We start from the raw sequence: 12,125 nt of genomic DNA, 5'->3' as shown, positions 1-12,125 counted from the left end.
TTGAGCAACCAGAAGGTAATGTAATCCATAAAAGAGATTCTCATGTTTGCAGGTTGAAGAAAGCCTTATATGGGCTCAAACAGGCTCCTCACACTTGGTATGAAAGAATTGATAAGTACTTACTAAGTTTAGGAATTTCCAAGAATGATGCTGATGCTAACATTTACTTGAAAGTTTATAATGATGAGATGCTTATTTTAGTTTTTTATGTAGATGATTTATTTCTCACTGGTGAAAATAAATTAATCATGAGATGTAAAAAGGAATTAGCCTCAGAATTTGAAATGAAGGATTTAGGTCTAATGCATTACTTCCTAGGGTTAGAGGTATGGCAAAGAGCTAATGAAATCTTTCTAAGTCAGGGAAAATACACTATTGATATTTTGAAAAGATTTAGAATGATAGATTGTAAACCTATGCGTACTCCTATGGAATCTAACTTAAAGAAGTTAAGTGTTTCTGCAACTAACTCTTATTTTGTAGATCCCTCTGAGTACAGACAATTGATTGGCTCCCTGATGTATCTAGTCAATACTAGGCCAGATATCTGTTATGCTGTGAATTCTCTCAGTCAATTCATGAGCTCACCTAAACATGTTCACCTGGTTGCTGCCAAGCACATTCTAAGATACCTGCATGGCACGATTGGTTATGGGCTGAGCTATTCACTCAATACCCCAATCCTCTTGAAAGGCTACTCAGATTCAGATTGGGCAGGAAGTGTCAAGGACAGGAAAAGTACTTCAGGTATCTGCTTCAACTTGGGCTCCGCAGTTATCTCTTGGGCATGCAGAAAGAAATCTTCGGTAGCATTAAGCACTATAGAAGCTGAGTACATTGCCGCATCTGTTGCATCTAGAGAAGCAGTGTGGCTTCGTAAGCTCCTTGTTGGATTATTTGGTCAAACCAATGATCCTACCACCATTCATTGTGATAATCAAAGCTGTATAAAGATGTCAGTAAATCCTGTATTTCATGATCAGTCCAAACATGTGGAAACACACTATCATTACATTCGGGATATGGTGCAGAGAGGAGCCATTCATCTAAAGTACATTAGCACAGATGAACAGATTGCTGACATCCTCACCAAACCTTTATCCAGAGTGAAGTTCGAGTACTTCAGAGATAGACTTGGTGTCATGGAAAACAGTACCCTGATTGAGAGGGAGCTTCAATCTCAATGACTATTTGTAGCACTTTGAATCATTCCTTGCTTGTGTGCAAGAATGAATTACATCCAATCTATGCTTGTGTGCTAGATGGATAATTGTAATAATGTAAAGACCCACCGGTGTATTACACTTTCTATGCTTGTGTGCTAGAACCATCCTATGCTTGTGTGCTAGGTGGAAGATGTAATTCTATGCTTGTGTGCTAGATGGAACTTAAAGGTTTAGATTATGTATTCTCCTCCTCCCTAGTTAAGAGGGAGTGTTGTTTGTAACTAGGGTTATATGGGTTCAGATTGCCTTAAGGCAACATCCGAACCCCCTTTAGGACCGGGTCCTATCCTAGGGTAACGTGACCCTATCTTATGCACAACCCAATACCACACTATGATAAATACATGCCATTTAATTATTGGCGCCAAAACCCAAGGAGGCTGACTTGCATTTCAAGGTGTAAAAGATGTGTATAAAATAAGTGACAATTTACAAGTCAACACACATTCATTCATTCATTTTTTTATATGCAAATAAGAAAACAGCTCTGCTCATCAAGTGCGAATTAATAAGGAAGAAGGTGACTTCATCCAGACTTATGCAAATTTGTGCAAGATGATATAGGTGGTGTTGTACAACTTGAAGGACATAGAAAGAGAAGATCTGCTACACAAATAGATCAGATCTGACAGAAAAGCTAAGTATTGTAATTGTGCATTTAAGAGGAGAATATATAATCTGACCTGTGGGTCTTTCATGCTGGGTTTTTCCTCCTTGGAGGTTTTCCTAGGGTATGCTTGTTTGTCTACTGTTTTATTTCTGATTTATGTTGGCTTATTAATTATTTCAAATCTAATTACAATCTAGGGCATATTTAATTTATGTTGGCCTAATAAAATACTGCAAATCTGATTACAACCTAGGGCATAATCAATTATATAAATCTGATTAACATACCTAAGGTTTAAAATTTACACTATCTTCACATAATTAAAAAACATTAACCCTAGCTCCTAGTGACAAACAAAGTGACTCATCATTAGAGCATGGTCCTTATTTGGAACTTGTAGTAGCTCCATCTATCATGCTCAAACTATATTTTCTTTCAACTTGTCCACTTTCATAGAATAATGTTCAACAATATTGGGAGGTGGATGATTTGCTTGATTAGCTTCATTCGTGTCATAGATTCTCTCTTGTTTGTTTGCTTATTTTTAATGCATTTGTAATTTATTAAAGATTCAGAGGTAACTCAATAGCCATAATACTCTTACACACAACCTATATCTGATGCACGTAATATATAGGAGATACAATACAAGAAACTGTCAAATGGTATTACAAAACCATGGGCTAAAAGAACCCAATAAAGTAGAGTCGACCTTATGTCCAATCTAGATGTCCTATGATGTGTCAAAACACACATCAACAGGTGTACCTCCCTTTTACAACTCATCTATGTATCTGATGCATTTTTTATATTTCCTCTTTCAGGAGTCCAAACTTCTAGTGTGTTAGTTTTGTGTGAATATTGTAATTGATGTCAAACTCGGTGATCCGGTTAGGACCAAATGTAGCATATGTAGCAAAGTGGTGATATTAAATAAATACTGAGCAACTAAGTTTGTATGATCTACTGGAGTTATTTACGGAAGATCCTCTTCTTCAAAATCTTCTATTTTGCTTATCATGGTTTGTATCAATGTTCCGATATTAGTTGTATCTATTGTATTGTTGAATGTTTATATTGCATTAGAATTTATGTTGCAGAATCTATGACACCTGTCTCTTGAATATATGAGTTGTCATGCTTGTAATTTGTGCTTATGGGTCTATATCTTTGGTTCTGGTAGACCCTTATTTTGCTCTGGTAATTGAGGCACGTGTTTCAGTAATTGAAGCGTGTGAAGGAAGCATGTAAAAGATCTGTGAAGGCTAACCTGGTTACCTACCTTGGTCGAGGCATGTTTGTGTAGTGTTGATCCAAGCAATTTTTTATTTTTTAAACCTTTTTGTGCTTGGCCGACATATTATTGTTAAGGTTTCAAGCAGATCCGAAGCAAATATGAACTAACAATTATATGCAGATTTAAATACAAAAGATAAAGGAATAAAACAGGACACAGATAACACAAAAATTTAACATGCTTCACCTAGAATGGGTTACATCCACCATACATAGTCGTCCAATCTTTCTTTTTATCCAGCAAAAATAGTACATCAACCTTACAATGCCTTAAGCATCCCAGCTGCTTATAACATGCGTTGTTAGGGCAAAAACAAAGTCAGCCTTTTTAGGGTTTTATTACAATGTCAGTTTTCATAAAAAAAAAATACCCCAAAAAATTTTTCTCGGGGGCTCCCGCCCTCAAACCCCTGCTTTCTTTAGGGGTTGTCTCCCCCGAACCCCTGCCCGGGGCCCAGCCCGGCCCCAGACCCCAACAAGGATACGTGTTGTGTGTACAATACTTTGCTGATCAGTCGCCACATTTCAACAATTATATTGGTGTCTATGCTTATCAATATATATAGAAGACACATGAATGTGGATGTATGAAGTGGGGAATAGAGAGTGTAGTAGCAATTTGTGAGAAATGTGTAGTGTGAACAGTGGTATGTGTAAGAGCGAAGACATATGTGAAAAAGTGTAGATTGAAGGTTGTGTTGTAGTAATCCCGTACTGGATCTACTATAAGCAGTTGTGGACAGGTTGGAGAGATCCCTTACCGGATCTGTTGTGAGTTATTATCTGAGCTTATCTTGGAATTGACTTCATGCATTTGGAGATGTAATTTTCCTCAGTTCATTCATTTTTATTATAGTGAGCATTTCGACAGTGAGTCATTTTGTAATCTGACAGCGAGCCATTTGGCAATGAGCCACCCTTTTTGTAAACACTATATAGTTAGCTATATTATCTTGAGAGTTAAACCTCTGTGGTTTTCCCCATTTGGGTTTTCCACATATAAAAATTTGGTGTTGATTTTGTTGTTATTTTGTTTACTTATTCTACATTTTTTTCTTCATGTTGATGAGATTAAATGCTAAGGTTAAAATATCAATAAAAGTTTTTTAAGTGTGGGAATATTGATTCACCCCCCTCTCAGTATTCCAGTCCATTCAACCATTCAACAATCGGTATCAGAGCTTAGTCCCTTGTTAGGTAGCTTAACCTCTTAAGAGAGATCCTTGTTGGTTGAATCATGACACTGATGAGTATGATTGAAGAATATCATATGGATGAAGAATTGAAGATATCTCTTGAAGATCTGGAAAGTGTGGAGTCTGGGAATGAGGAATTAAAATAAAATGTGAAGGTAGCGAATGAATGTGTACAAAAGATAAGAGAACAAATCCAAAATTTAAAATTGAGACATAAGGAAGTTAACAATCAGTTAAAGCAGGCAAATGAAACCGTTAAAGATCTGATGCTGAAAATTAAGGAGAAGAACAAGATGGAAGAAACCCTGAAAGAATCAATTAAGCTAAAGAATAAATATTGTGAGAAGCTAGAACAAGAAGTGAAGAAGATAAAGGCAAAAAGTAAGGTTCTTGAAAGTAGAAAACTTTTGGAATATTTGATTAAGATGTAGAAAGCTCATGTAGACAAAGATGACTAGTATTGGAATATTTGATTAAGATGCAGAAAGCTCAAATCATAATGACAAAGACAAAGGCAAGGAAGTTGAGGTAGAAGTAGAAAAGAAATTTGAAGATGCAAGAAAATTGTAAAACCAAAGATCTACTACAAGAAGACCACCACCTAATCAATAAAATGCACAAAGGTACCCATCACTTAATGGTTATTATTTTCAATGTAATAAGTTTGGTCATAAGGCTACATATTATAGAAGCATTCAATGTTATAATTACAAGAAGTTTGGTCACAAAGCAAACTACTATAGGAATCATGTTGTGAGTCAGAATCATTATCCAGTTGGAATGAATAGGATGAATAGTAATTGTCATGGATATTATCATTTATGCAATGGTTATGGTCACAAAGCTAATCAGTGCAGATCTAGAACACATTCAACAAATTCAGTGCATAGGAACATCAAATGTTACAAGTGCAAGAAATTTAGACATTATGTTAATCAATATAGAAATGAATTTGGTATGGAGAAGTCTATGGAGAAGAATGTAGTCAAGTCTAGTGAATCAAAGAAAAAAGAAGCTATGATGTGGAGAAAGAAGGAGGTAAACAATGAAAGCAAACCTGATATATCAGAATCTGGTGCATGAACCTCTTCCTTTGGTAATTGAGGTTATTTTTTTGGCTCAAGGGGAGCTATCAAGGAAAATATTTCATTCCCCTCTTCCAAGTAGTTCCTGTTGGGGATTTGACATGACTGTGTTGGATATGCAATATGATTATTTAGTGAATATGCTGACATCATCGACAAGACACTTTTTGGTGGCAAAACCCTAGATGTTATTGGCAAGATAAATATGGGAATTTGAGATCATTCTCTATATTATACAAAGAAAAGAGTTTAAGGAGTGGAGAAATAGTTAAAGAGCAAGAGAAAAGAAGTTGAGCAAGTAATCATGGAATCAAAGATGATCATCAGAGAATCGAGCAACGAAGATTTTCAGACTTTGGAAAAGGTACAACTAGATGAATTTGATACTGAAAAGATTAGAAAGATGGAAAGTTGTTTAAGTGAAGTAGATTTAGAAAAGGTTAAGGAGTTGGGTTAGAAAGGATTGGATTTACCGAGTGAATTCCCTTGGTTTGTTAATGAAGAGTTGATCATGCTTATCCTAGATTGAGTACAAAATGATTGCATCATATTGGATAAACCCTATCTAATTTCTAAGGACATCATTTTAGCTATTACTAGTATTACGAGGCAAGGGAAATGTACCAATTAAGAAGACTGTAAAGAATAAGGAGGTTGAAGCCTTAATTGGTATGATGGGAGATTAGAGGGTGCTATTGATTGACAAAATCATCAATTTCATGGTGTGGTATGTTGCGTGCAGTATCTCTTGTAAGATTTATTTCAAAAATAAGGAAGGTTCTACATTATCCATTGCTATGTATGTTGCACATATGCTTGTTATGAAAGATGCAGTTTGCGATTTGTGTGATATGTGTGAATTTTCTTTTGTATGTTGTTTCTTTGATGGTCTTGTTGTTCTTTGCTGAACTATCTTTTGCTCTTATGTTAAAGGTTTTGGGTCCTTAAAACCTATTTTTCATATTAATCAGAACAAAAGATCAAGGTTACCCCTTCCGATTTGGATCATTGATTGTATGTTTGGAAATACATTTTCTAGGATCTTTCTTGGTGAAGGAAAATGTGTTATTAGAGTCTTAAGTCCCAGTTGCAAGACATGTTTTTCAATATCTAAATGGTTTGGAGTGAGGAGAAGAATCTTGTGATGATTAATTTAGGAGATTTCACGATGTTTGGTTTATTGGCATGGTATCCCTTGTTACTGGTTCAACTAAGGTAAGTTCAGCCTCCAGGAAGAGAAAAAGGAGAGATGTGATGTCCTCTAGTTCTCTGGAATCCATGAAGTAGAAGAAGGATAAAAATCATAAAGATATCATAGAAATTGTTGATCCGGATTCCCCCTGTGGTAGAAGAAAAGTTGGTTATTACAGAGCAAGAGGGAAAAGAGTTAGATGAAGATGAAGATGAACCCTTTAAGACTTTAGATTTGTTGAAAATCCTTGATGGTGAAGATGGAATAAAGAAGATTGGAGAAATGTGGGTTAATGTTGTTGAGTCAGACAAAATTGAGAAAACTTTAATAAATCACATGCTTTAGAATAATCTTAAAATTGAAGATCTTAGTGATGCTCTTTCGAAAGCTCTATCTATGCTAATTAAAGAATGATTGGAGACCTCTCAAGAGCAATTTGTCAGTACAAACAATCGGCAGAACATTTTAGAAGAGAGATGCACTGAAGCTCAAAAAAATTTAACCGAATGTATTAGGGAAATGAGAGACTATATTGAGAGCGCTAGCAAAGTGTACATGTATTGTCTACAATGGCCGGTTGCTATGGCAAATTTCAAAGAAAAAGTTGAATCTATTGAAGAGGAATTGAACTCTATTGGTAAGGCATTTGATTTTCTAAGCGATAACAATGGTGATCAAAGAAAGAAGGTAAATTCCTTGCAATCTGAGTTGTTATCTTTGCAAAGGCATGGGGAATATTATGTAAGCATTTTCTAGTAAGTTAAGGATATTGTTGAGGCTAAATTGGAACACTTTTTAGCATTTCTTAATGATGCAGTTGAGTATGAGCAGGATCCATCTACTCCAAACAATATATCTCATGCTATTGATATGTTTGTCGAATGCAGAAGCTTGTCTGTTAGCATCAAATTGGCTGTACATTCATGGAAGGTTCTCCTTCTAGATCTTAAGAATAAATATAAGAAAAAAATTTAGAAGAAAATTAGTTAAGGAATTTCCTTTTGATATATAATTTTGACATTATTTTTTATGTTGAACACAATTTTTTCTTTTTCATCAAAGGCACCCTTTGTCCTTGATATCAAAGGGGGAGAAAGGTAAGAGGAGAAATGATGGAGAAAGGTAAATGGAGAAATATAGATATATGAGTGACATGAGTAAGGGGGAGTTATATGCAAATATTCATGCGAACATGTTTTTGAGTTTTTGAGATTGTTCTTTTTGAGATGTTTTGCCATCAATGACAAATGGGGAGATTGTTAGATTTGTGTGAATGTTGTCATTGATGTCAAACCCAATGATCTATTTAGGTTTGGATGTAGCATATGTAGTAAAGTAGTGATATTAAATAGATATTGAGTAGCTAAGTTTGTATGATCCACTGGAGTTATTTTCGGAAGATCCTCTTCTCCCAAATCTTGTGTTTTTCTTATCATGATTTGTATCATGTTCTGGTATCATTTATGTCTATTGTATTCTTGAATGTTTATATTGCATTGTGATTTATGCTCTGAAATTTGTGGCACCTGTATCTTGAAGATAGGAGTTTTTATGCTTGGAATTTGTGCTTATGGGTTTGTATCTTTGGGTTCAATAGACCCTTCTTTTGCTCTAGTAATTGAAGCGTGTGTTTCGGTAATTGAAGCATGTGAATGAAGTGTGTAAAATATCTGTGAAGGCAGACCTGGTTACCTAGCTTAGTTGAGGAATGTTTGTGTAGCATGTTGATTCAAGCAATATTTTATTATATAAACCTTTTTGTGCTTGGCCAACATAGATTGGAGAGATCCCTTACCAAATCTACTTTGAGTTTTTGTGATTTATTATCTGAGCATATCTTGGAACTAACTTCATGCAATTTTTCTCAGTTCATTTATTTCTATTGTAGTGAGCATTCTGCCAATGAGTCATTTTGTAATCTGGCAATGAGCCATTCAGAAGTGAGCTCCACTCTTTTTATAAACACCATATAACTAGTTATATTATCTTGAGAGTTAACCCTCTCCATGGTTTTTCCCATTTGGGTTTTCCACATATAAAAATATGGTATTCATTTTGTGGTTATATTGTTCTTATTCTGCATTTGTTGATTCATGTTGATGAGATTAAATGCTAAGGTTTTTAAAATATCAATAATTTTTTTATGTGTGGGAATACTGATTCATCCCCCCTCTCAGTATTCCAGTCTTTTCAATAGGGAGGCCATAACTTATTAACTGGGTGTTCGATTGACAAACCATTTGAAGCACCACAAAGATCGCAAAGTGTTCTATCACCTTGTAACCAACACTTTTCAAGGCATTTTGAAGCCTCTAAAGTCATCAAAATTAAATTTAAACCTCTCATCGCACCCTTCAAAAATGAAAAACTTAATATCTTCAAAAGTGTTCATGATCTTGTGATGAAAATTTGTTAGCATGCTTATTTGGCCAATCCAAAGCTTTAGAGAAAATTTCACACCATATTGTGCTCAAACAAAAACTTACTTTAAATAGTAACCTCATGTAAATGTAGGGTTGAGACACCATTTTAACAACATTCTCCCACTTTTCGAACACCTTGCAAGAGAAAAGGGAGCACCTACACAATTAATTAATTTCTAGGGGCCATGAGGCTCATAGACTCCAAACACCATTTGAACTTCTTTGTGCTCATAGCCTTAATTAAATAATCTACAACATTCATCAAAGTTTCTACCTTAACTAGCTCCACCCTATCATCTTCGACCATTACTCTAATAAAATGATACTAAACATCAATGTGTTTGGTTCGGGCATGAAATGTCAGGTTCTTATCTAGGCAAATCGCACTCTGACTGTCATAATAAACTGTCACTGCACCTTGTTTTATTCCAAATTCTAAACATAATCTCTTAAGCCAAATGACTTCTTTACAAGCATGAGTAGTTGTCATATGCTCTGCTTCTATAGTGGACAAAGCAATCACAACCTGCCGCTTACTCATCCAACTAATTGCACCACCAAATAATGTAAACACATAAGAATTAGTGGATCTTCTACTATCAATATCACCTTCTTAGTCTGAATCCACATAACCATGAATGTCAAGGGAAATAACACGTCCTACTAAATTACCATGATAACACAAAGAATACTTTCAGGTACCCTTCAAATATCCAAAGACTCTTTTGATTGGATCCCAATGAACTCTACCAAGATTAGACATATATCTGGAAATAACTCCCACTAGTTGGGCAATATTTGGTCTAATACAAACCATAACATATATCAAACTTCCAACTGCACTCTAGTAAGGCACTTTTCTCATGTCTTCCATCTCTGATGGGGATGTAGGACAATGTAAAACAAATAATTTCATTCCAATTTTAAAGGGGACACATAATGGTCTACAATCCTTTATGTTGAACCTCCATAAAACTAAATTCAAATACTTACTTTGGCCTAGCCATAGCTTTCTATTCACTCTATCTCTTCTAATTTTCCATTTCAAGAATGTGTTTCGCTGCACCAAAATCTTTCATTTCAAATTTAGTAGCAAGGTGAGACTTTAGTTTTGAAATCATACCTTTCCCTTTACCAATGAATAACATATCATCAACATATGATGCAATGTACAGGAAATGATCACCATTAGATTTATAATAAACATAGTGATCTAATTTAGAACGTTCAAATCCTAAACTCAACGCATATGTATCAATTTTTTGGTACCGCATCCTATGACACCGTTTGAGGCCATATGAGGATTTCTTCAATTTACAAATCAAATTACTTTTACCTTTCACCACATAGTGCTTTGGCTATGTCATATAAATATCCTCCTCCAAATCACCATGAAGGAAAGTAGTTTTCACATCCATTTGTTGAGCCTCTAAATCATAAGCAATAGCAATAGAAAGTAAAAATCTAATAGATGTCATTTTTGCAATAGCAAAAAATATCTCACCATAATCAACACCCTCAACCTAAGAGTAGCCTTTTGCAACCAACCTTGATTTATACTTCTCAATGTCTCCATCTGAATCAATCTTTTTCTTTAACACCCATTTACAACCAATTGGTTTTCGTCCTTCGGGAAATGGTACCAGATCCCATGTATCATTCTTTTTCAAAGCTGCCATTTCTTCTTCAATAGCAATCTTCAAGGATTTTGCTTCATACCTAATGCCTCTTCTACAAATCTAGGTTAATCCACATTAGTATTCAAAGAAAAAATACATCTCTAATCAGCAGGTGAATACTTTTCAAGTGGTTGTCTATGTCTTGTAGACCTTCGAACAAGTTGAGGTGGAGGTTCTTCCTCCACTTTTGAAGATTCAGAGCTAGATGAGCTCTCCTCAACTTATTGCCTATCAAGTGGTCTCGATTCAACTCTTTCAAGCATAGAAGGGAATTAAATTGCATCTTCCTGTTTAGTATGTTTTGGCTACAATGTAACTATTTGAGACTTAAATTTTTTTAAAAATAAAACTTCTACTATGTATTACCTTTTGTGCAACAGGGTCCTATTGGAGGTGTTAAAAATTTGGTTCTTAATGCTCTACTTGTGTTTTAAAAATCCTAGGGTTTATAGTTTTAATAGGGTTTTTGTTGCTATGGTATTCCTTAGTTATTCCTAGGCTATGTTATATTTTTTCATTAACCGTTGTCAGCCGGTTCCCTCTTTTAAGTTATGATGGAAAGGGTTTTCCATCATTGGTTTACCGGTCCCGCTAGCTAGATCTGTTTATCAGGCCGATTACCTATGTATTTATCACTTCAAAGGTTTTATTTATTCTCTGGTGGCTATGTCTAAGTTGTAAATCCCCTAGGAAGGTCCCTCACATGACCACTTTACCCATAAAAGGTTTCCACGTGCTAAATTTTTTCTTAAGTCTTCTTTGTGTCCTCGACCCATGCGAGATAGCAGGATGTGTATGTGGAAGCCCTTGGCTGCTATCCCACAAGTCATATGTTGTTAGCTTCTAAAGGCCATGAGATAGCGATATGTGCCTCAGAGGAAAAAGTGTGCACCCCATGGGTCATCAAATTAGCAGAAGAATTCACTGCGGGATAACGGGATTGAAGAAAGTGATGCCCTGCTACCTCGCAAGGAGTTGCGAATGAGGAAAGTTTCACCACGGGATAGCAGGATAAAATCTTTGCTATCCTTTCTATCCCGTGGGAAAACTTGGCAATTGAGTGAGGTGTTGCGGGGTAACAAAATGAAGAAAATTCAAGGACCCCGCTATCCTACGGGGGGTAAGAATGCGAAAGCAATAAAGAAGAAAGCAAGAGAACTATGCACTGCGGGATAGTGGGAGAGGTTTGAACTCCTTAGAGAGGGTTTCCTATGGGGTTAAAAGGAAACCAAAGAATGTGGTGTGGGGTTCCGAGGTAGAGTATATCGCTTTCCCTACCATCCCGTGGGTGTCTTAGGAGTAAAAGGAAAGCACTGCGGGATGGAAAAACAAAAAGAAACAATGAAGCCCCGCTATCCCGCAAGGGGATGTAGTGATAGATAAAAGGTGTTGTGAGATACTAAGATAACATGGGAATG

Source organism: Cryptomeria japonica, chromosome 10, assembly GCF_030272615.1.
Source record: "Cryptomeria japonica chromosome 10, Sugi_1.0, whole genome shotgun sequence".
NCBI classification, from domain to species: Eukaryota; Viridiplantae; Streptophyta; class Pinopsida; order Cupressales; family Cupressaceae; genus Cryptomeria; species Cryptomeria japonica.
Note: the sequence above shows the minus strand (reverse complement) of the source record.